The sequence below is a fragment of the Saccostrea echinata genome, unplaced genomic scaffold, assembly GCF_033153115.1.
Source record: "Saccostrea echinata isolate AGI-Se365-2 ecotype Australia unplaced genomic scaffold, CSIRO_AGI_Sech_v1 ptg000029l, whole genome shotgun sequence".
NCBI lineage: Eukaryota > Metazoa > Mollusca > Bivalvia > Ostreida > Ostreidae > Saccostrea > Saccostrea echinata.
Genome location: NW_026889778.1, coordinates 23,329,503 through 23,357,338, shown reverse-complemented (window position 1 = coordinate 23,357,338; position 27,836 = coordinate 23,329,503). Strand labels below are relative to the sequence as shown.

The following is a 27,836-nucleotide window of genomic DNA, read 5'->3' as shown; positions in this document are numbered from 1 at the left end:
GTAGGGGGAAAGGGGGGTGGATTCTTGACCTGACAAGAAGACAGTGTACTGATTAGGCAGGTACATATAGGTGTCAGTTCTCTTGTCACGGAAGCGCTTCCAACTGTCACTTAATTACGGTATATACATCTATACTCACTTCATTTCCACGTCAAAATAGGTAAGTTGTATAATAAAAATTAGTATGGTTTTGTTTATTTTTTTTAATTTAGTTTTTGTTTTTACATCTTCTAAGTGCAGTAGTCAAATATGAATGGCAAACATCTATACTATAATATATAATTATCATATGATGAATTGAATGGAGCATGTTCATGTAAAATAAACTGTAATTTAACTTGTTGACACATCAGAAAAAGGAACAACAAAACTTGCGCGCATAGACAAAATTTATGTTTCCGTTATTGATAGAAAGTATTGACTTACATGTCATAATGATGCTGATATTTTTTTATTTATAATTTATTTTTGCACACATACCTACTGCTTTATGTTTCTATAATTATCAAAACAAAGTTAATAAAGGTCTTGCTTTTGTGACTCTGACTGTGTAAAGGAATTATAATATTTCTATCTTTGACAAAATTTTTTTCTTACAAATCGACAAATTAAAGAAAAAAAATAACGAATGACTAGTAGATTAATTATTTCATGTCCCAATATAGAATTTGACTTTCGATTTACAATCTCTGCTTGGTCAGGGTACTTGACGTTTATTTATTTATTTATTTTTTATTTATTCATTCATTCATTTTCTTAAACAAATATACCAGAGTTAGAGTATTAATTTGTGTTTCTGTTCAACAGTTAAATTAATTCTAAATAAATTAACAAAACGAAAAATGAACTCGAGATACCTCGGGTGTTTCTTCTCAAGGTAAAGATAAAAAGCGAGGGTTTCCGAATGCACACGATAAACGCAAAACACGATACAGGATAGAACATGATAAACGATCTTCACGATAAACCCAAAACCTGATAAACGGAAAACACGATAGAAAACGCAAAACCTGATAAACGGAAAACACAATACGATAGGATACACGCACGATACTATAGGATAAACGCACGATAGGACACGATAGAATTGTAAAGAATAACGATGCGGGTACTGTATTATGGCCAGAACTGAAAGTAAGGGTAGTGATTTTTGGCTTTCAACTTTAAATAAAATGTGAATTTATTTGCATGTAAGAATATACATGGAAGGAAATTAAGCAGCTTGAGTTTGTTTTGTACAATTTCCCGAGCAATACTTTATTTCAAAGCTACGTTTTGAACTTTTGGAAATGTAGAAATTTACATTTAAAAATAGCTTTCCTTTAATATAGAAACTTGCTCTATAAATAAAATAAAAACAGATAATGCATACAGAGAATTGATTAGAAATCACTTTTCAATCTTATAACAGTAAAACCAATAAAAAGTATCGTATCACGGTTTTTTTTTCTTTAAATAATATCACATGGATCTTTATTACTCATATTGTGATTTATAATTAATATTTCGAATGTATGACTAACCAGAATGAATGAATAAAACTAATGCTTTTCAGTTCCGTGTTTGAATGGTAACGAATAAACATGAAACAGTCGGCCGCGTTGCGCAGTGGTTAGAGCGTTTGCACTAGAGTCGCGGTGCAAGGAGTTGATTCTTAGACAAGGGTTCGAATCCCACTGCGGGGCGTGAAGACCGGTCCTTCGGATGAGTCCGTATAAACTGAGGTCCTCAGTCTCTGTAAGTGCTGACACGAAAAAGATCTGTCACTGCTTAGTGGTTCTGAGTGCCGAGTATAGGTCTAAATTTGCAGCCCTCCACCGTCAAGTGATGGCGTCTCCATATGAGTGAATCATTTTCGAGAGGGACGTTAAAGAACAAACAAACAAAGAAAACGAGTAACAGTCATTTTCCAAAATCTTTTTATCATGCAAAAGACACATAAAGTTTCGACTTTTGGAAACACTCTCTCACTTTTATTGCATTGCTACAAATATTAGTAGTAGAACTCTGACCATATTCAACAATGCTATTTTTTTTTTCAATCTTTAAGGCTTATTGCCAGGGTAGCCCTGAACATAGCAATTAAATTCTGCCAGGTATGATATGATAGTTTAAAATATACTTTTAATTACCAATGTGTGTTTTATGTAATTCTGTGACTATGAGTGCCACAACTCCTATATAAGAATTAAAGTCGGAAATATTACAAAGATTTGCTCTTAAACGTCACAATGATATAAAATTAAACGCGCATTGCCCTGCTAATGATCACAATTTAAAATATTTGTATTTTTACTACGGATAAAAACTTATTCACTCAGACAAAAACCCCTAAATACAATCGCATGGTCGTATGACGTCAAATGAGACGATGGCTGATCAGCTGTTCATTTTAATCTTAATAAAATGTACACGATTGAAGCTATGATTTTGCTTTATGGATGGCCAAATCACTAATTTCATGATGTGAGGTCGATGTGAAGTTGAATATATACAACAATATAAGTTCGAATCGACGGCAAGAAAAAATCCTCAAATTTTGGGTAGAGTCTATAACATAACCCAGTCGGTGCATCCGGAAAAATAAATTCCGACGCGACTTTAATGGCTTTAAGGCAACACCCATCAGCCACGCAATTCTCAATTTATAGGACCCGACACAGTGCTGCGACTTATCTTATTTCTATTTCATACTGACATCGTTTTGAATGAGTAATTAATTATTGACTGTATTATGTGATTGCATTAAGGCAACACCCATCAGCCACGCGATTATATGCACTTACTTTCCATGTACAATTGTTAGGTTATGTTTTACAGTGATTCTTTCAATGATGTGCTTTGCAATCACTAATTTTTTTTCATACAGACTTGATTATTGTTATTGGATGCTCTGTAGTAGTCCTATGTTTTTGTAGTCGAGTCACCACTGATCAACAGCCCCGAACTGCAACTTTGTCGAAAGCTATATGATTTTATGATTATTGGAGAGAAAGACACAATCAGGATGGGTTTAAACAATCGTGTACCTGACTTTTTGCTAGAATAATTTTAAATCATACTGCTTTTGTCAAAGCAGCAATATTCACGGGTGTTGTCTGTTCGATCAGCCAGGAATCAAGTTATGTGGTGAACTCGTAAAGAGGAGAAAATGCATGCATAAATAATAATAATTTGTATCCATACCTTATTTCTTCATCCATGTAGAAACATTACTCCATTCGATTCCTTTTCTTCTCATCGGACTGCGATATGTTTAATTTTCCCGCTGATATATCAATAAAAATGCATCGGGTTCGGCTTACAAAAAATATATATAAACTAAATCGGAATTTATTTTTCCGGATGCACTGATTGGGTTATGTTATAGACTCTACCCAAATTTTGTAACATGGTGAAATAGCAGCGACGATAGCGAGGTGGAGGATTACAAAGACGAAAAAACTTGCTCTCACAATAAAAATCAATTTCTAATCTTATCAAGTGTATCAATCTATTTTATTTACAAATCTAACATTATAAATTTTGTTATTGTTTATGTATAATATTATATAAATTAATGTAAATATAGCTTCGTAGATTTTGTAAAGTATGGCGTTCTTAAATAATAAATTCCCCATCACAAATCATTACAGAAATCAAAGCTGGTACAATGTAATACATATTTAGATTGTAAATGATTGAAATTAAAAAAAAGCATAAATATTTCAAAAGCATTTTTTTTTTTCTGAAATCATGGTAGATTTAGTAAAATGAAATAAATTGAAAATGTGCAGACCTTTCGAAATGTCACTGAGAATGTTTAACAATGTATCATTTAGAATTTTTTTTTATATATTCGTTTGTTTTGATTTGAACGTCAGAAACTATGAGTTTGTATTTTTTTTTTTTTAATTTTCTGGATATCCACGTGCTCTTGGTCAAAAAATGATTTGACACTTTTCTCAATAAATATTTTGAGACAAAGCTGTGGGCGCTGTTTCTTTTTTAAATTAAAAGTATTAAAAACGAACTTCTAGCCAATACTATCACCACCACATGCGTATTTTAAACTTCTAATGCCAACTTATTTTTTGGGGGGCGGGGGGGGGGGTCTGTTTTAGACTATCAAATTATATTGCTTCTTATTCTAGAAATCACATGATTTTAATCAAATTATAATGTAAATAAGCGACTGAATCACTAGGAATTCAGAGGAATCATTACCTTTAGTTTACAATTGTATCTGGGTCTTATTCTTGTTTGCTCCTTCCGTTTCCTCCATAATCATAAACGACGATCAGAATGGAAAATTTATGAATTAGCATGTTTATCCGTGCAAGTATGCTGTATTTAATTAAACCCCAGGCAGCGGTAGTCACTACCGCATTTTCTATAGGAGGAGCTTATCAAGATAACACAGAGCAGCTGGTTATATTTAGCATCACTTTCCCTTATCAGCTGATAAGCACATGGCTAATCTTATAATCTGTTGACCATTGCTTTCTACAATTTACCAGTTTAAGAATGTGTGAAGGTTAACATATTTTTTATTTAATAGCTTTCAAATAATTAAATATAGTAGTGAAAAGATTCTCTGATAAATTACTCATACAAAATACAAATTTAAAAAAGCTACCATCTAATAAAGTATATTTTTAATATGATGTCAACAAAATTACTAGTATTTGTAACAATTAATTATACCTTTTTGAATAAATTTTCACTATTACAACACAAACAGAATGTCACTTTTTGTAGAATGCACTAATAATTTTATCCCACAAGATAAGTGTAAATTTATTTGTTTTAGGCACAAGGTTTTTATGTCCAGATCTTGTTCTTGGTCGTCTAGCATCCTCATAATTACCTATTGAAATATACTCGCGATCAACATTCTCATTCCAGTCTAGAACAGCCATATGAGATATGCGTTTGTATTCCTCATCACCAAATTTAATCCGTTTATCGTGATAAATAAGAAGAGCGTTATTAAAGGATTCAACATAATGAGTGTCAATACAGTTGACATAAACATCTGGGGTGTTTTGTAAATTTGAAGTTTTCTTATTTCATTTTTCAAAATTCTCTCTGCATCTGAATCCTTAAGAACGTGTTTGGATGGTTCATAGTTGGGAACACATTTACATCTTGACTCTGTGGAACAATTTTCATGATTATTTTTATAATGTTCAACTATGTTGTCCAGAAATTCTTGGAATTTCTTAGTTGATTCTTGGCAGTTTTTCATGGCATAATAAGTATGTGTTTTAATAGATGCAACTTTATCTGAAAGATCTGGATGTCAAGTGATGCCTCTGTATTTCAGTGGACCATTTGCAATTTTCTTCATTTCCTTGCTGACATTCTTGCTTGCGTGCCATGTATCATTTGCATTTGTTACGGAAGGCTTATTCTCGGACAAATATTTGTTAACACTTGCATTTCTGTCATGACCATGAAGGTTGACCGAAACATCCTTCTCATCAAAATGGTTGTAAAGAAGTTCAACTCCTTTCATTTCATGTCTCTGACTTACAGGATCGTCTTGTCTTGTTACAACCTCCAATCCAACAACTCGATGGTGTGTTTGGCCTAATGAAACAACATCTGATTGGGCTGCATTTCTTCTCCAACCATGGCGGGCATCTGTCATGATATTTATTCCATTATACTGGGTTCCATTTTCTTCTGATTTTAGAATTTCTGTTGCTACTTCTTCATTGATTGCCTCAGTTACTGATTCCTCAGCCATATCTCTAGTAACAGAACAGTATAGATCATGTTGGATTTCAAATGCACTCTCTGGTATAACCCCTATATTTCCAGCATCACACAGTCTCTTGTATAGACTGTAGCGTAATCCTGTTGCATAGACAGAATGCACCATTCTCAAATTTACGAGAAACATTCCACCTGGCAAATGTTGTGATGAATCTGCCAAAATCAAGTGGTTTTCCTTGCAGGCAAATGTCACCTTAGCAGTATGACCAAACCTTTGCAATTTCTTTATATCCAAAAAATCCTGACAAGTTTGGCCATGATGTTGAATCCCCGAGCAAATGTTTCTCATTGCTGAAGAAGATGTTAAAAACATATCCTCATCTGTTGTTTTTTGGTCACATGGTAAATAAGGCTGAAAGTTCAGTTTTTCCTCTTGAGGTGCATTATCTGTTAATCCATGCATTTGGATGAAAAAGTCAAACACACTGTTCAGTAACTGCTCATTTGTTACAGATGACACTTTTTCGGCCAAACAAAGTTTGATTTTGTCCATTTTGTTGTAAACAGTAACCTTTTCTTCTTCAGATTTAACATAAAATCTAATACATCCAGTAACAAGTGGTTTTTCTTGTACTTTGCGCCTTTCATTCCGAACTTTCATTTCTTCTCCAGCATCAGATCTTCGTTTCTTTCTCCCTTGTTCTCTATTCTCATCTCGTATTCTCTTTGGTACTTGTTCATCCATCTTTACTTACTTCTTTATCATGTAATAACAGACTTTGTGAATATGTAAGTAAATTGTCTGTCAAGTCAGCAGGTGGTACCAGCCCTACTATGGTCAGTGTGGGTGCCATAGGGTAGTCAGAATGATTTCTGTATTAAGAACTCATTATCATATGCTATCATATTTGTTTCTTATTTAATTTTTTTATAATGTTTTCTTTAATTTTGCCTTGTGCCCTTTTATTTTTGTAACTTACTAATTATATAACTATGAGAATGTGCAACTTGGTAAAACAAAATTGTGGCATCCTTTATATTACTCTGCATCTCTGACCATAGACATGTTTACTTCATTAGATAGAGGGTAATGTAAGGGGGTACATTACATGATTTAGACAATGTTATTAACAATTTGAACATTACATTTTAATAAAAATCGAACAGCAGTACAAAAAAATTAAAATATTTAAAAATCATTTTCAAAAAAAAACTTTATGGACAGCATTATGCACTACATTTTGATGCTATCATACCCTTGACTTAGTCAACTCTTCCACAGTACATGTTGTGAAGTTTGGCGGGAAGATTTTTCAGTGGTCAATCAGTTTTCTTTGTCTTGACCATTCCATTGGAAGCCATACATTGCAGGGAACTAATTTTGTTACATAAACCAGCATCAGCATAAGCATTAGTAGCATCAGGATCGAGCTAGCATCAGGATCAGCATTTAAAAAACAGCATTACCAGGATCAGCATCAGCAAGCATAGGATAAAACCAGCATTGACCTACATAAAACCAGCATTATCCTACTAGCATCAGAAAATCAATGAGCTTTAATTCAGTAAAAAAATAAAAAAGAAAGAAAGAAGATTGGTTAAAGTATTCACATTATCGATACATAGTGAGATATTATGATCAAATAATTGTAAAAGGCACTTTTATTGCTTTAAACGGCAATGCTGAAATTCATTATCTACTTCCGGTAGCATGATGCTGCTTCCGGTAGCATTGACCTAATTATAAAACAGCATCAGGATAAGGATTACTAGCATTAAATCAGCAAGCAAAGGATGCATTCAAATCAGCAAGCAAAGGAAGCATTCAAATCAGCATCGATGCTGTAACAAAATTAGTTTCCTGCACTGTATCAGTGAAGGAGTTATCGTGTTTTTGCTATTTTTTTGTTATGTCTGAAACAAGGAGACAAGTTTGTTTGAATCTTACAGAAATTGAACTCAATTCTGTCAATTGTTTTCACACAGTGAATGGGATTTTGATTCTTGTGTTGTTTTTAATAACTGGTCAGAGGGAAATACCGATGAAGAGATAAGACCTGCTGTAAACCAGGAGATAATAGTCTGCAACACAAGTGAAAATCCTGGCCAGAATGAGGAGCAGCAACCAGCGGGTGGTAATCCTGGACATGGAGATGATGATGAAACACCACAGGTGAATGACCAGGAATGCATGTATTGTTTTTGTCATCCATGTGTAACTACAAACAGAGTTGGCTTGGAAACGGTTCACCACCTCATGTTAGGAACTCCGCAATCAGGAAAACCAAATACAAGAAATTCTGGACAATGATGTCAAGAAGATATGCGTAGAATCATCCGCGATACATTGCTAAGAAGGCTGAAAAACTTAATCAAGGTGACTGTGAGAATATAGTGTGGACACTCAGAGAAATAATGCCTGAATGTGTATTATCTTTAGTTAGGAATTTATATCCTAATCCTTCAGGAAGGCCATACATGGGACACAAGTGGTTATAATACTCTAAATATTATGCAACTAATGTGCATTAAAACCTTTATTTTCAATAATAAGTATGACAAATATAATATTTTTGTTTTGAATATTGATTGTGTATATGGATTTATTCAATTCAGAAAGGAATTTCAATGCAGTAAGTGGCTAATAAACTTGTTTAATCCACAAGGCTCTGTTTATTTACATCTCTGCTTTGTTCATTACAATTCAATATGACCAGGGGTCAACTTGCCATATAAAGAGCAGAGGTAAATTTGAAATCTGTTCACTTCAGATGTTTTGATGTATATTTTGGCATATAAAATAATCAATCAATGAATATTTTTACATACTGGAATAACTGAAAAGGAAATGTACTACTGTGCCAATTTTTGAGCCAGTACAACATATTAAGATGTGATTACTTTTCAAAACATCTCTGCTCAGCTGAACATGTAGGATAATATGTGATTTTCAAATTTAAACTCCTCCCATTTCCTTTTATACTCCAGGCCTGGGTTTAATAACATGACTACACATAAACTGTAGATACGCATCCGGTATTAATATGTCTGTAACTTCATCTTTTAAGAAATGATTTTATCTTAGAACTATATATTTCATTTTTTTATAAACGAAGTAATTGCAAAGCATGTAAGGATTTTTTTTCAATCTTTTATTTATTATTTATTTTTTTATTTACCTATTTATTTGTTTATTTATTCATTCATTTTGTAATTATGATGTAGTTGTATGTAATAACATTGTCAGTTTTTAACGTAAGCAAGGAAAAAATTGGTTGATTAAAGATAACGTAAAAATGCTTTTCTTGTTTCAGATCTTGGATTATATTCATCTACTTCTCTTTGTTTTTGATCATTTCGGTGCTACTTTCTCTATATGCCTGTTTTCGTAAGTATTTGAATCTTGAATTTACGTTCTACCTGTAATATCTTCAATGGTTAAAATTTAGTTACGGTCTTGCGAATTTAATTTGAAACAGTTTTCAAGATCATGCAAACATTTTCAAAATTTCATAACTCAGTTACCTTGACTTCTTTTGAAATATGACTTTCAGACAAAACCAAGTGTGCAGTTTATATGTTAAAATATACTCAAATGTCAATAAGTTCAAACCAACGATTTAAAAAAAAAACTGTGGTTTTTGGATGATTTTGATATAATTTTCTTCATTAATGTTGACCTTAGAAATATGACTTTGGTCAAAATAATGACACTTGTGCATACAACAACATGATCAAGTTTTAAATCCAATCAAAAAATGGTTATTTTTTTTTTTCATTTTGTTTCAATGTTAATCCGTGTAAGATATGACCTGGAGTCAAGGTCATGTCATACTTTTAGAACATGGGCAAAAACAATTTTAAAACTATAAAGTTTATTTTAATCAAAGGATCAAACGTTATGAAAAAATGCAATTTTTTGACAGATAGACAACCGTTCCAAAACCAACATGCCTCCACTCAGAAGTGGAATCAACAAAATCAAATCACAATTTTAAAGCCTTATTTTAAAAATTACTGACTTAATATGATTTTAGAAACTCATTCGTAGTAAACTTATTAAAAAACTTTTTACTGTGATGCCTAAAATGCAATCTGTTTTGTTTTCAATCCAAACTACATGTAAGCCAATAACTTTTGCTCGTGATGCATTTTCCAAAATTACAGTTAGTTAAATCACATAATAATACATACATGTATGTTGCTGGTATTATCAAGCACTTCACACAATGAGAAAAATTAAATCCTTGCACATAAGTAACGGCATGTCTTTCGTATATACATTTTATTTATTATTATTATTATTATTATTATTATTATTATTTTATTTTATTTTATTTTATTTTATTATTTATTCATTTATTTATTTTATTATTATTTTTTTGGGGGGGGGGGGGGTTAGAGGCCTATCGTCAAAATGAATAATTTCATGAAGACCTCTATAATGTGTACGTAGAATATTAGTTAAAATCGTGAATTTTAATAGTAGCACCTCGAATCTTACAGCTTGGTTTAGTTAAATCTGATTTACAAATAATTTTTTTACCAAAAAATATGCCTGACCTAATATACATTTCTCTCTTTCTTGATATTAGTATTCAGAGATATAAGTCTTCTCGAAAATCTAAGTTCAAGAAGTTTTAGCTCGATCCATAACCATTGCTTCTAGCTGTTTAAAATTAGAACACTGAAAATAAAAGCAGGTAGTCCAATATATATAACAAAATCATAATTTAGCTTATATACTTCTTAATCTGGAAGTTATTCAATGTTATATATGTTGATTATGGTAATAAACTAGATATCTTTGTTTTTCAAAGGAAGGAAGGATATGGAATCTGTCTGAGGATATAGATACAGAGCGAAATGTGGACCACATATGATGGTTACAGTTCTTATCAACAGCCATATATTGTTTATGATATATAAGGAGCGCAAAGAAGATTTTGGAGAAATCGATGTATATTGTATGTCTATTCAAATTTCCTCAGCGAAATCATCTACCTCAAATCTATTTTTATTAAAGAATCTACTGGATTTTTTGTGTGTGTGGATGTGAGTCAAAGTGTATAAGTAGTGCATTTTTAATGGTAAGAACTTTTTCCCCGATGTAATTATGTAATAGTATTCTGCCGATTTTTTTTTACATATAAGAGTTTGTACTATACAATGCAATCTGAATGTATCAGACAATATATTTACTTTTCACTGTAAATTACTGATAAAGATTATTTTTACACTTTTAGTGGAAGTTATTTAAATGCAGCATTATATATTTATGCATTTGTGTGAATGTTTGTTACTGGTGCAGATGTTATTTTCATTTTCAATGATTAACAGATGTGTTGCTTACTTAAAGTTATTGTTTGCTGGCATTTTCTCTATACATCGTAGTCATTTAAAAATATTGTAATTTGAAGCTGTTCACAAAGTGATACTTACGTGTGCATGTGTAATGTTAATTTTATTTTATAAATCAAATAATTATGTGTACAAACTGTTGTAAATATTATAGATATTTAAAAAAGTTATTAGTATAAGTAGTTTTAATAATTAAAGCCAGTAATTACTATCAAAAGAAATAATTCAAAGTCAATTTTTCATTTCTCATGAAATTCAAAACGAAGTGGATTTTTTTTAATTTGCAAATGATTTAGCTTAAGATAAAATTTCATAAGTTTCATATATTTTAATTTTCTTGCAACTTAAAGTATTAAACCGCATCCGATTTTGAATTGAATTGAATTACATTACCGTCATTTATTTTTCTTCCAACTTTTAATTTCATTCGACTTGATTCAAAAATTTATTGCAATTCAGACATGAGTGTAATTGATGGAAGAGCTGAATTGACAGGGAAAGTCAAATAACGCAAATGAATATTGAGAGGAGAAAATGACACATCTTAATTATTAAATTGATATACTTTTACAACAATTCAGTAGGGTAATTGTTTACATTTAATTTGAGCAAAAAACACTGTATGATTCTCCTAATGTCTTGAAGGTGTTTGTACTTTCTATTCTGTATTTTTACGCCATGACAAAGTGGAATGAATGATGTTCGATTGATTTCTACAACGAAAAACACACTAAATGTAAATATTTATGTTTGAAGAATAATTTCTTATAAACTATTCAACTTATCAGGATGTAGAATAATATACATTGCTTTTTGACAATGTTTATTGCAGTATTGCTATTTAATGAGGGTATATCATAATTAGTACTTTTAATTCCCAAAATTTTACTTTAATAAGAAGTTATACTTACTAAGAGATATTTAATACAAGAAATTAAAGCTATGTTTATTAGCTCAAATTGACAGGTATATTGCGCAGAACATTAAAAAAACAGAATTTGTCGTTGTTTCAGATACATTTTAAGACCAATATATATTTGAGATTTTAGATTTATCATTAACTGAAGCTCCAACATATATGAACTAATACTGAGCTCACTTGCTGGATAGGAATTTGTAGATTTCGTCTTAAAGAGCAGGTGATTTAATCTAATAGGTGGGCATTTGTATGACACCTATTTTCTATCAGCCCAAGATAACTTTTCTCTTCAAACTTCTTTGAACAAGATAGGATGGTGTAAAAATAATAAAAGGGTTCATTGACATGATATTATCCACTCCAGTTTGTTTATTTTATAATCTCTTTGGCCTCAAGAAGGGATTGCATCAATACAAATAAATAATTGAGGGTAATATGCCACACACACCATACCAAGCAATCCCTTAAAAAGATAGCGAATATTTGATCAAAACGTGTCGCCGAATGTCGGAAAGACAAAAAAAGTTGATTAATTGTATAGAGATTGTATGTGTACATTTTGTGCTTGTCAGTATATAGAATTCTTATTTTGCTCGACTATACTTATATCTGGAAGTATTTTCTTATATTTTATCATTTCTAATGTACATTTTTTACTTGGTGAAGTTCGAAATTGATTTTATCCTGATTTCTTTTTTCAGAAAACAAATTAAGATTCATTTTATTAATTTAATATAATTTCATGTCAATGATACCTACCTGTTTTAAGAATTTGATTTATGTTATTCTCCGTTCAATAGATATTGTATTTTTGTCATTAACAATGATGTCAAATTTAACATGACGTATTACCAATGTAATGTCTACATTACACACAAATTTTCTATACAAATGTATGCGACTATTTATTCATTAATATTTGTATTCATATTTTTTTTTTCATTTGTAAAAATTCAAGTTATTTGAGTCAAAGTTAAGAAATCGGTTTAAAGTCATTTTAAGTGACCTTATCCATGATAAGGTATAATGTGAACATAAGGAACAGAAAGTAATCTCATAAATCCAGTAAATAAAACAAATAGTGAACAGGAAAAAACACTGACGGATAATCACCTTTTGTTTGAGTGTTTAATGAATATGTAGTTCGGGTGCAAAAGAAATGGGATGTTGGTTAGTTGAAATAGTTTTATTCAAAATTTGAGATTATTTAAGTTTTATAGAATCTCGTGGAAAAGTTCCTGTTTGATTGATGGAAATGTTAAAGGTTCTCAGTGAATTAGGGAGTCATACTTCCATAGTACGTTGCATTTCAAGTCCAGCTTTAATGTGTATTTCAGTCGCATATATTGAAACCTTCTGCAAGGTTTGTGCTGGTTTTGTGATAATAGGAGTGGACCTCAGTGTTTGTCTCTGTTTTCTTTCATCATTTAATGTTTTGCTCATAATATTGTTACTTATAAAATAGATTGAAGGAGTAGGTTGATGCTTATCCTGTGCTATTGTGGTCTGTTTTGCTTATTGTATGTTATTGGTAAGAACGACTTTGAGAGTTTGTTAGTCGTTCAAAAAGGCATATTTTTGTGTTCATTTCAAAGTATACTAATACTGTTATCATAGATGTTTCTTGATTTGTACTGTTTTCGTCATTAATACATGATTTGGAAAGTCATGTTGAGATGATTAATTGATTGATTGATTGTATGTTGTTTTATGTCCCATTCGAGAATTTATCATTCATATAAAGACGTAACCATATACCGGTGAAGGGCTTTAAATTTTGACCTTTACTTGGCACTCAGGGCCATTGAGCAGTGAGGGATCTTTATCTTGCAAACACCTGCCGTGACATGGGACCTCGGTTTTTAAGGTTTCATTCGAAGGACCCGCAACTTGTACTTCAAAGTGCCGAGCACATGGCGAAGGAGCAATTGCTACCCATTTTTTATCGACTTAGGTCAGTCGCGGCCGAGATTAGAACTCACGACCTCCAGATCACGGAGTGAGCGCTCTACCGACTGAGCTTCCGTGAACGGTCTGTCAAGTTGAGAGACTATGTTAAAATTAATATGATATACATGTAATACAGGTTCAATGGCTGCTGAAAAAAGAATATATCTTAATTAATTATATAAAAAAAAAATAATATTTTGTTTGTACGGTTGTACCCATTTGATAATGCAAATTCAGAGAAAGGTGCTCCCCAGGTATGGGGGTCTTATGGTTGGATAAAATGATCTGTGCTTCCTGCTTTCAGGGTCTTATGGTTTGGTGCAATGATCTTTGGGATTTTGTAGTTGTGTTGTTTTGCAGTATTATTCTGATAAACTTTGTCTTTTTTCATGAAAATATACATATATATATATTGTTAAATTCAGATGTGATTTCATCTTGCCTTTTAAAGACAATTAAGATTCATTTTAGTAAGTCAAACTTCCAGTGTGCGTTGCATTTAAAATATAACTTTTATGTATACTTCAGTTGCATATATTGAAACCTTCTGCAAGGTTTGTGCTGGTTTTGTGATAATAGGAGTGGACCTCAGTGTTTGTCTCTGTTTTCTTTCATCATTTAATGTTTTGCTCATAATATTGTCACTTATAAAATAGATTGGAGGAGTAGGTTGATGCTTATCCTGTGCTATTTGTGGCCTGTTTTGCTTATTGTATATTATTGGTAAGAACGACTTTGAGAGTTTGCTTGTCAATCAGAAAGGCATATTTTTGTGTTCATTTCAAAGCATACTAATACTGTTATCATAGATGTTTCTTGATTTGTACTGTTTTCGTCATTAATACCTGATTTGGAAATTCACGTTGAGAGACTATGTTACAAATTAAATTGATATACATGTAATACAGGTTCAATGGCTGCTGAAAAGAAATAATATTTTGTTTTACGGTTGTACCCATTCGATAATGCAAATTCAGAGAATGGTGGTCCCCAGGTATGGGGGTCTTATGGTTGGCTAAAATGATCTGTAATTCCTGCTTTCGGTGTCTTATGGTTTGGTGCAATGATCTTTGGGATTTTGTAATTGTGTTGTTTTACAGTATTATTCTAGTAAACTTTGTCTTTTTTCATGAAAAAATACGTATGTCTCTTTGGTTAAATTCAGATGTGATTTCATCTTGTTTTTTTTTTTTTAATTTAATATTTGTAAATATCCGGTTTCATGAGTTTTATATTTTAGAATTCAACATATTTAATGTCAAATTTGAAAAACTAGCTTAAAGTGATATTAATCATGATAATTATCTCCTGCTCAAATACCAAGTTCATAATTCGCTGTACCTAAAATGAAAAAAAAATGGGATATTGTTTTACTTGAAATCATTTTATTTTAAATTTGAAAATTATCTGAATTTTACATAATCAAAGGAAAATGTCCTATTTTATTGAAAGAAATGGTAAAGTTACTCAATGTTTTAGAGTCATACTTCCATTGTGCGGTGCATTGGATGTCAAGCTTCTACGTATATTTCAGTTGCATTGAAACCTGCAAGGTTTGCTCTAGTTTTGGGATAAAAGAAGTTTGTTTCAGTGTTTGTCTCTTGCTTTCTTCCGTCGTTTATTGTTTCGTTCATCTCTTCATTATAATGTTGATTTTTTCAGTTCTCTATAAAACTAGTTAGGTAAAGTAGGTTGATGCTTAGCTTGTGCTATAGTGGCTTTTTGTATTTTATTGGCAAAACGGCTTTGAGAGTTTGTATGTCTTTCAGAAAGGAATATATTATGTGTTCATTTCAAAGTACATTAATGTTTTTATGATAGATTCACGTTAATTTGCAATTTACCGGGATTTTTTTTCGCTAATACGATTGGAAAGTCAAGTTGAGCGACTGTGATACAAATTAATTTGTTTATTACAAAGGTGCCTGCATTGGAATTTGAATCGTGAGTAAAGTACAATTATTTGCACAAGCAAATTCAGAGAATGGTTGTCCCTTGCTTTGGGAATCTTATGGTTGGATGCCATGGTTCTGTTTACATGGTCTAATTGTTGGGTGCAATAGCTTGTTGCAATATTGTGCAGTCTTATGCTTGTAAAACTTTGTTACTTTTTTTTTTAAATATACATATGCCTACATGATAACGTTCAAATGTGATTTTTTTTCTTAAATTTTTCCTCAAGAAAAATTAAGATTCAATTAGTAAAGCCTCCATATATTTTCATGTCACATGCCAGTTTCATGAATTTAATTTTTTACTGTGCGTTCAATAGCTACCATTGTATTTTTGCCATTGACAATAACGACATGTATTACTAATGCAATGCCCTTATAACAGAAAAGTTTTCTATGCAAGTGTGAAAAGTTAGATATGTACAAATATATGTTTTCATGTTTTCTTTCACATATTCAAGAAATCAAAATACTTAATGTCTAAGTAGAACTTGAAGTCAAAGTATATAAAGTTATAATAAATACTTCACAAGGTGCAGTTTCTCTGTCTTCTTCATTCTTCTTTACCTAAATTGGAAATTAATGTTTTGTGACTATAATAGAAATAAATTCTATATTAAACAGGTAATAAACAGTTTCAATGGCTGGCAAAAATAATCTTTTTTTTTTTATTTTTGAGCTACATTTGTAATAATTTCTGATGCAAAATGTATTGCAAAGATTTTTAAAGTCAAACTTCGAAGTCTAGGGAATGAGGTCAAAAATTATAGTTTATTCGGAAAGGTATCGCCACAAGTTTTGTTTGTTTGTTTAATGTTCCTTCGAGAATATTTCACTTATCTTGAGACGCCACCAGTTCTTAGACCTGTACTCGGCACTTAAGACCTTTGAGCAGTGCGAGATCTTTTTTCGAGCCAGCACTATTGCGACCCGGGACCTCGGTTTATACGAAGGGTCGGTCTCGACGTTCCGCAATGGGATTTGAACCTATAACGTAAGGATCAACTCCTTACCCCGCGACTCTATAGCAAACGCTTTAACTACTACGCCACGTGGGCGACTCTTATCACTAGTAATGCACATGTAAAAGAAAAAAAGGTATGAACACCCTTCCAGATAATATGAAATTTGAAAGCCCTATCTTCCCTCATTCAAAAGTTATGTTCAAAGAAGATTGGCGTACTTGGCGTGCGATCTGCAGGAATCATGTGTATGAAACATTTATGGTTTAAATGTCCACGATTGGTCGGCTGACCAGAAGGGACAGACTTTACAAAGTTACGCACAAAGGAAAATGTTTAGATTTGCATTGAAATAGCTTTCAAATTTGAAATATTATATCTTAATAGTTACGAGAACACAGTAATACTTCACATAAATAATAAGCACCAAACGGGATATTAGGGTATGATACATGTAGACGAAATGAAGTTTCAGTAGGGTTGAAAAATTACCTTCGCTCCCCGTGCAACTGAACCAAAGTTGATCTCTTTCGAAACTTATAAATCAGTAAATAAAATTCAACTGATAAACAACGTGATTGTTTGTATAAAAAAGAAAAAATAAAAGAAATTGCTCCGTCCAAGGATCGAACCAAAAACCTCTCGACTTTTAAGTGCACTAGACTGGTAACGCATACTACTGAGCTATCATCGCTACATAAACATTCCGGAATTTAAAACGACAAAGAATCAACGCATTTACACATTGGTATGTTTTTAAGGGAAAGTTCATTATTTATAGTCTCGGGGTCTTCTCTCCATTTTTTTTTTTTTTTTTTACAAATGTTTGTTCCTTTCTTTGAATACGAACGCACACAAATGTCTTTTTAAAATCGAGGAGAGATGACCCAGATATAGCAAATTTTAAGAAAAACGTGTTTAAAAATGTAGCATTTTGTACCAAATGACTCATCTATCCATGTTTCAAGTTATTTTTAAGGAAATCAAAACACGCTTTAGGGAAAATATATTTTCATTTCCTATATTTCATAGGAACAAAATACATCAAAAGAATGTTAAAATTTAATTTTACAGTTCAATAAAGTTTTGACTTTTCAAGTGCGCCCCGATTCCTGCCGAATGTCAATCAAAAGCGCCCTCGTTCTTTATGAATTATAGGTCAAATTTCAAGGTCATAAGTTCAAAACTCATCGTTTATCTTGAAATATAAAATAGGCTATGCAACTCTGAAATATGAAAGCTTTAACCTTCTCTTATACAAAATTTATGACCAAGGTTACTTTTATTGCAGGCAGACAGACAAACAAACAGACGAATGAGATTTAATGTCCCCCGCTCTAATAGAAAACAACAATAGATTCAACTTTCGGCAGCTCCCTGCTTCACAGTTGCGCATGCGCATTGCAACTTCCGCTTTCGCTTTGGATCGTGAACGGTGAAAATTCACAGTCATGATTGTGCTAGTTACTTTCTTTGTGGTACGTTCATTTTTAATCAGATTTTTAATTTTATCGCTTGAATAAGTTTTTCGATAACTTTTTTTGTTTTTTCTCATTGAAAATACATTCTTTTTAAGCATTAAAATGTGATATTAAGTGCAATAGTTTAGATACACAATACTATACTTAACAATTTGAAGAAAAAATTTTGTTTGATAGCAACATTGATAGTGACTATTATATGTTTATTCATATGAGTATAACACTATTTTATTGATTTCATTTGATCTGTTGATGGAATATATATTTCTATGGTTGAATTTAACATTTCAGTTCAATATGTTAAAAAAAATGATCTCCATTTTCAAAATATATGCCTATCAGATGAACAAAGGATGTCTGTGGTCTGTTGTTAGATATGATTTTTAGCTCTACTGGTCAGAGACCAGAAGAGCTTATGCGATAGTAAGGTGTCCGTCGTCCGTCCGTCTGTCTGTCTGTCCGTCTGTAAACAATTTTTTAAAACGCTACTACTCCTACAGTTTTGGTCCGATTTGAATATAACTTGGCACACAAGTACACTACACTAAAATACATAATTCTTTGTATCGGTTTTTGATTCTGATGAACGGCGTTGTCATGGTTACTATATAGAGATTTCTGGGAAAGAATTTCAAAACACTACTTCTCCTACAGTTTTGGTCTGATATCAATATAACTTGGCACACAAGTAGACTATGCTAAGATACATAATTCTGTTTATCGATTTTCAATTTCAATGAACGGTGTTGCCATGGTTACTAAAAATAAAAATTTCTGGGGAAAACATTCAAAACGCTACCCCTCTTACAGTTTGATCTGATTTCAATATAACTTGGCACAAGTAGACTATAATATGATACATAATTCTGTGTATCAGTTTTTGATTTCAATGAAAGGTGTTGCCATGGTTACTAAAATAGAAATTTCTGGGGAAAACATTCAAAACGCTACCCCTCTTACAGTTTTGATCTGATTTCAATATAACTTGGCACAAGTAGACTATAATATGATACATAATTCTGTGTATCAGTTTTTGATTTCAATGAAAGGTGTTGCCATGGTTACTAAAATAGAAATTTCTGGGGAAAACATTCAAAATGCTACTCCTCCTACAGTTTTGGTCCGATTTGAATATAACTTGGCACACAAGTACACTACACTAAGATACATATAATTCTGTTTATCGGTTTTTGATTCTGATGAACGGTGTTGTCATGGTTACTAAAAATAAAGATTTCTTGGAAATATTTTCAAAACGCTACACCTCCTACAGTTTTGATCTGATTTCAATATAACGGAGCACACAAGTAGACTACACTCAGATACATAATTCTATATATCGGTTTTTGATTTCAATGAAAGGTGTTGCCATGGTTACTAAAAATAGAAATTTTCCTGAAATACTGTCAAATTGCTACTACTCTTACACTTTTTCTCTGATCTCAGTATAACTTGGCACACAGAGATATATAATTGTCGTTATTGTTTTTTGATTTTGCTGAATGATGTTGCCATGGTTACTTAAATGGAAATATCTGTAAAATTGTTTTAAAAGGGTACTTCTACTACAGTTTTAGTCTGATTGCAATAAATCTTGCCACAAAAACAGACTAAACAAAGGATCATTATTCTATAATTTGCCGTTGCAAGTCCAAGTGCTACTTTTATCTTCCTTTATAAGTACAACCAGTAGAGCTACAGTCTTGTCAGAGACTTCTGGTTACTGAAGCAGCTGTATGAGAGGGTAGTACACAGCTGAATCTCTTGTAACTTTTTATCTTGCATTTCTCAGAAAATTCAGATGCTTTATCTGTCACATTCTGATAAAATAAGGGCAAATGATTATTCTGAAGTAACTGTAAGGTCAAGTCAGAACAAAGTGACATCCTATCCCCTTACTCCAGCATGCTAGAAATTCACGGCAAGATGCTTTTCACTTGGCACCACATATGCGAGGTATATAAGGAGTGTAGGGAAGTTAACTGAAGCTCTAACTTGTAGGAGTACCTAAACCCTCTGATCTCTGTTACAGATAAATACACAAGGGAAAAATTGAAATAGCATGCTATTTTAAAACAGTCAAAAACAGGAGAGCAATGTACACAAATCCTTTAACTACTGCAAATGATGTGTCCTTAAGCTTATACTGACTAAAATATTTCCAAAATATCCACTGTAAATAGTTTTTATCCAAATAAAACTCCAGCTTGCTATGCAGTTTGGAATCTTTAGGCCAAGAAAAATTATCTCACAGAAAAATTAATTTTTTTCTGAAACTTTCAACAGGTTCAAGACTACTTTAATATATTGAGAGAGAAAATTCTAAATTGGCAGTGAAGTCTAGAAAAGTATTTGTCTTCTGGTAAGCATAAGGTAAAACGGGTTCATTTGAAAAAGGGTAAAAATTATTCCGGAAAACGCAAAGAAAACATAAAAGGGTCTTGCAAAATTCAAAAGTTATGCGCTTCTAGAATGCCTGTCAAAATTAAATCAGATGGTTCTGCTTCGGTGAAGTATATTAAGTCACATACACACTCAATTTCTTTTGAAGAAAGTAAATTCTTACCTTTACCAGATTCTATCAAGTCAGAAATTTGCACAATGTTAGCTTTCAAAATTCCAATTAACACTATATTAGACAAAATTAGAGAAAATGTAGGCGAACGCAACCAACATGATGACTTAAATCAAATATTATCATTTGTTGGATAGAAAACTATACATAATTTGAAGAAAAGTATTGTTGATTCATCTGTTATAAGACATTCTGATGATGCCACTTCAACATTTCTGAAAGTAAATGAATTAAGAACTGATTTATATGAACCAATTTTATTGTATAAGCAGCAAAATATCAATTATCCATCAACAAGGCTTCAGAAGGAGGATTTTATGCTTGTTCTAATGACCAAACAGCAGCTTAAAATGTTTGAAAAATTTGCTCCCGTTATACTTTGTATGGATTCGACCCACAAAACAAATGTTTATTCTTTTGAATTGATGACTCTTTTGGTCTTAGATGAATTTAGGCATGGTTACCCTGTTGCATTTTGTATAAGTAACAGGGAGAGTGAAGATGTTATCTCAGTCTTTCTTTTTGAATTCTGTCAAAATAAAAGCCCCTAATACAAAAATTAATATTCTTATGACTAATGATGACAATTCAGGTTGGAATGCTGCTAAGAAAATTTTTTGGGGGGACATCAGACATTTTCTCTGTCATTGGCATGTTCTTGAAAATTGGAAGAAAAAGATTCGACAACTTATTAAGGACCAAAAATTACAATCCGAAATTTATGCTTACTTATATTATGTGCTTCTTTACAAGCAGAGTCTGAAATTCTTTTTTCTCGTTATGTCCAGGAATTGCAAAAAAAAAAAAAAAAAAAAAAAAAAAAAATAGAAGAAATAAATCCAGAATTTCTACAATATTTTCAAAATCACTACTTGAGTAGAAAAGAAATTTGGGAAAGTGTTATAGGAAAGGGGAATTTGGCCATGTACATACAAATATGTTTGTTGAAAGTTTCCACAATCAACTAAAAACAGTATTTTTTTTTTTTTTAAGGTAAACGCAATAGACGGATTGATGTTTCGATTGATACCCTCTTACAAATTGAAAAAAATCTATTCATGACATGAATCTCGTATGAGATTTAATTTGCCCTCAGGTGAAAATATAGATAATGCTGATCGTCATCAAAAAAGTTTAGATATTGATGACTCATGTATTTTACAAATTAATGAATTTTTTTTTACAGTAACATCATCAGATTCTACATATGACATCAAGAAACTAGTTGGCATATGCAATGAGTTGTATTGTTTCAACAAGTGCAAAAAATTTCCTTGTGTTTACCTGTGTAAACATCTTTTTTCATGTTCTTGCCCAGATTACAAAAATGGTCATGTCTGTAAACATTTACACAAAATACATGCAGATGTCAATTTGAATATACATACAAATAAACCATCTAATACAGATGTAGATTTTACACCAGAACAACATTTAACAGATAATGATAGGGGTACCTCAATATGTGTGCAGGATTATTCTGATCAGAAGATTCAACAGATTGAAAAAAAATTAAACATAATTGCTGAACAAATTAGGAACAATCCTTCAGTTCAAAAACATAGACTAAATAATATTTTATGTGCTTTAGACCATATTATTTCGGCAAATGAGGGTAGCAATAAAATTCACAATTCTATAAAGGATTTCAAAAAGACAGAGATTTCTTCTAATGCAACAAATTTTTTACAGCCTCGATTTAGACCAACTTCTAAAAGCCTGGTAGGATTCCAAACCCCCATTTTAAGAAACCAACTGATGAGGAAATGAGGAATCTTCTCCATAATGACTCAGGATAAGTCCTCTCTTACAGGAATAAGTTTTTAGGCAAAGCATATATTTCAGACCTATTTAAAATCTTGAATGCCAAGATGATTTTATGCAAATTGAACAAGTTGTTAACCAAAAATATGTTAGTGTGTATGGAGGTTAGGGCTTTAATGCCACAGAACATGATGCTGTGACATTGGAAATTACTGTTTTATAATCATTTTTTAAAATTACCATTTATAAATGTATATGAAAAGTAATAGTTTTATTCAATACTTTATCAACAATTACAGATCATCTCAAGTCTCCCCAGTGCCTGTTTCCTTGCCTGGACCATCTTTGGCACCATATCCTCCCGTAAGACTAGTTCCCCAAACAACAAACACACTTCCTACACAACCACCACAGAAAAGTGTATTCAGGTATATATAACATGTCTTGTGCATATAACCTTCTCTTCTGAACTGTAATTTGTAAGGTTTTTATGAGCTTGTTTTAAAAAGCAAGTACAATATGATCACATTTTATACTGAAATGTAGTGTTGGAACTGGATTGGGGCAGCCAACATGGATGAGAGTACCACCCTCTATGCTTGGAAGGAGTATTGTTACCACCATTAATGGCAAGAAGCAGGTCATTGTATGGGGTTTAGAAATTCCTTCAGAGTTACATTTTAGGGGTATATAAGGAATGTGAGTCACCACGTCCTTCTGTCTATCCATCCAACTTTCATTTCCGACTGGTACTGGGTAACTTTTTAGAAAAGAACTTATGGAGGTTCAGACTTGGCACAAAGGTTGCTCTTGACATGAGGATATCATGAAATGAGATCATATACCATTGTAAAGGTCACATCACCTTCAATATAATGTTTTTGGACCTGATAAATAAGTTTTTTCCACACTTGAGCTGAAAATTCAAGTGAGCTTTTCTGATCACCTGTTGTCTAGAATCTTTCCATCTGACTGTAAACTTTTCACTTTTTCAATTTCTTCTTGAGAACCCCCTGGATAATTTTTAACTCAAGTTAGCATAGACTATCCTTTACAAAGGGGATTTTAATTTGTTAATTAGGCTTTGGTTACACAGATGAGCATTGTGGCCCATTGCCTCTCTTGTTTCAAGGATACATTATAACCCATACTTAGCACAAAGGTTGCTCCTGAAAAGAGTTGATTAAGGCCAGGGTCAAATAATCTGGTACATAGTTTTGATGATGGAACAAAAACACCAAAACAATGGGGGTATTAGTCCTTTTATGACATCTGCAGTTAGGTGTAGGTTCTTTAAATGATTGATCTGCTTCTTTCTCTTGGTCTCTGTGTTATATTCACTGATAATTTGTGAGGATAAGTTTTTTAGAGGATGAACTCATAGGGCAGTTGATAGGATCAGAGTCTTGAGAGAATGTTTGTATGACAGAAAGTCAGTCCAGTAGCAGGTTGGCAAGGGTTGAAGGACAAATTTCCATCTGAAGTCTGAGGCCCCTCTTCTGCATCGTTCTCTTGGTCTCTGGGTGATATTCACTGATAATTCGTTACATATTTAGAGGCTAATTCATTAGCTTATGGGTTTCATTTTAAAAATTTGCTTTTTCTTTTTTATTTATTGTTATTTTTTCCATTGACATTACTTATTGTTTCCATTGTTTGTTTTATTTATTTATCCTGATCTAACTTGTGTTAGCTTTCTGATTGTAAATTAATGTTTAGATATTTTTGCAAACTTTGTATATCATATATTGCCTAAAATGTTGTACAGTGAAAACCCTGCATTCAATGTCTATCACTCGTGGTAGGTTTGAGTTTTGGTACATAAAAAAATATTATTGTATATAGAGACTTTTACTTATAATGATATGCATCAATACACCACTTTTCATTCTTGATCGATAAAAAGTTTCTTAAAATCAAAATCTCAAATGTTAAGTTATCAAGGTAATTTTGTAAGGAATACATTTATTCTTCAATGTAACCCCCCCCCCTCCCCGAAAAAAAAGCAAAACACCTCAATCTCAATAGTCAACCAAAGTTTGGTGCTAAAGCAAGATATTTATCTACCCTACAAAGATGGCTTACCAAAATTTTCTTTCTCAAGTTACATACCAAAGATGGTTAAAAAAGAAAACTTGTACTAGCTATTATGAATATTGTACTTTAATTTTTTATCTCAAGAATTTAATGTGCCAGTCTTAAGATCTTACTTCCTAAATTTTCTCTAGAGTGGCGGAGTAAGGAGTTGATCCTTACGTCGAGGGTTCGAATCCCACTGCGGGACGTGGAGACCGGTCCTTCGGATGAGACCGTATAAACCGAGGTCCCATGTCGCAGTAGGTGCTGGCACGAAAAAGATCCATCACTGGTCAATGGCCCTAAGTGCCGAGTATAGGTCAAAATTTGTAGCCCTCCACCGGCAAGTGGTGGCGTCTCCATATGAGTGAAAAGTTCTCGAGAGGGACATTAAAAAACAAACAAACAATCAATCAATCCTAAATTTTCCGACCCTCTTAGAAAATTCATATATCTAATACATGCCTGTTAATTCAAGCCAAATGTTGAGCAAAATATTTCTTAATGATACTGTACGTGTATATTTTAAAAAGCAATACTTGATACGAAACTGCTTGACTGGTACCTGTAAGTAAAGTTAATGTATTGATATGATACATAATCAGTTACAATATGTACTTGAACATGTTGAATATTGATAAATGTGATAATAAAGAAGATTCTAACACAGGATCCATATGATAGATTATATTAAAAGATTTTATTAAATTACATTTTTATTGAAATAAATTTGCAGGCACCATGTTTTTTAACAGGATAACATCTTTAGGTGAAATTCATATACAAGTCATTCTTTACTTGTTTATTTATTGCATGCTTTTCTTCTGAAACCTTTGATAGGCCCTTTTTTTCAGAACAGTTCTTTTTTTTTTCAAAGGTTTCAGCATTTTTTTTTACAATGTTGACAATACTTATTTTATAGTTTATCTTTAATTTATACATTTACTTTGAAAAAGATTTTTACATGAATCCACTATTTAATTAGTATATAAAATACCCTTGAATGTTTAAATGTGTCTTAAAATTTACTTGAAAGCATATTTGCATTTAAATAAAAACATCACACGTATGTACCACAGTAAATTTAACTAAAGATTGCGTGTTAATTTTCTTTGATAATCTTCCAAAATGCAGACATTTCTGATGATAAAATTGTGAACACACTGTTTCCATTATTATTATTGTCGCCCGCGTGGCGCAGTGGTTAGAGCGTCTGCTCTAGAGTCGCGAAGTAAGGAGTTGATCCTTATGTCGCGGGTTCGAATCCCACTGTGGGACGTGGAGACCGGTGCTTCGGATGAGATGAAATATATGGAGATAACGAACAGTATTCAAGCTCAAAAGTCCATTATACAATACAAAATAGGAGCAGAGCAAACACGGACCTCCAAACATCAGAGGTGGGATCAGGTGCCATGGAGGAGTGAGCATCCCCTGCCGACCGGTCACACCCGCCGTGTGCTCCTTGTCATGATAGGGAAATAACGGAAAAATCCGTCGACAATTCAGTGTAAATAATGGCCTAACAATTAGTATGAAAAACGTCAGTCAGCATTTGACTCAATGATAAATTGTATTTGCTGACAAAGTCATTGTATCGACCATAGAACTTACGAAATGATGACTTTAGACGAGACAGCTGACTACCGTATAAACCGAGGTCACGTGTCGCAGTAGGTGCTGGCACGAAAAAGATCCCTCACTGCTCAATGGCCGTAAGTGCCGAGTATAGGACAAAATTTGCAGCCCTCCACCGGCAAGTGGTGGCGTCTCCATATGAGTGAAAAATTCTCAAGAGACCGGCGTTAAACAACATACAAACAAACAAACAAACATCATTATTTAAAAGGGTCGAAACCTTCTTGGTGCTTTACATTTGTAGTTTGATTTAAGAAAAAACACTATAATTTTCTGAGAAAAGTATCGTATGTTTTGAATTATTTATGCACCAGGAAGGTCTCGGGTTATAAATATGTGTTCTCTTACCTGACTGATGAGGCCCAGAGAGAACATTTAAATATCAGTATTACACACTATTTTTTTTGTTTAATTTAAACCATGTTATAAAAAGTCAAAGAGGTGCTGATTGTTAATTTGATAATATACTGATGAATTTGGATTTTATATATATATATATATATATATATATATATATATATATATATATATATATATATATATATATATATATATATATATATATATATATATATATATATTTGAAAGAGTGTTGTAAAGGAATGCAGTAATGATTATAAACAAAAACTTTATCCATATAACAAGATTAAAATGTGTCACATTCTGGCAGTACTTTTATTATTAAGACACTCAAATTTGATAATAAAATTTTTTCAATACTGCATTTTTAAAATGTTTATCAAAAAACAACTCTAATTTTTCAAGCATGTTATCAATGAATTTTTGGTCTCTTGGCACAGGAATAATTTTGAGATCTTTGAATGTGTACACCACAAGAATGCAATTGGTTCTCTCTGTGCAGAAAAGCTGCCCCTGAATTTGATAAAAGTAATCATGTGACGAGTCAAGTTCTAATGAACCATTTACAGTCTTCAAAAATGAAACAGTTTCATCAGATATTTGTTCATTTTTTGCAGTGAATGGACATTTTACTTCAACAATTGACTTTTCATCAATTAATGCATCTGGTGATGCAGCAAGAAATGGGTGTGCCACATTTTTGGGTTTTTATGTCACTTCTCTCTTCAAAGCTTTTTATGGCTACTGACTCATAGCATTTGCCGTGAAGTATGGATGGGGCATGGATTTGTGGGACGTATTTAGTCAAACGAATAGCAAGCTTATTCAAATCAGTTTTTTTCTGTACATTTGCAGATTCTACCAAAATTAGAGGAGTGAATTCTTTTGCACCGTTCAGACTGCCAAAGAGGATTGGTGCTTTGGCCACGGTTTTTTTTTTTTTTTTTTTTTTTTTTTTTTTTTTTTTTACAAATTTCATTATTTCCTCACAAGATATTTCTGTAATGTTAGAATTTTTAAGCCACATTTCTGAAAGTTTTTCTTGAAAATAATCATGATCAGAATCAATGCCAACTGTGTTTGCAATAGGGAACA

At 32.2% G+C, this 27,836-nt stretch overlaps 1 pseudogene; it reads left to right on the top strand.

Moving 5' to 3' along the window:
* The first annotated feature begins 21,965 nt into the window (after positions 1-21,965).
* On the top strand, positions 21,966-23,361 carry LOC133195118 (uncharacterized; annotated as a pseudogene).
* Positions 23,362-27,836: the final 4,475 nt, after the last annotated feature.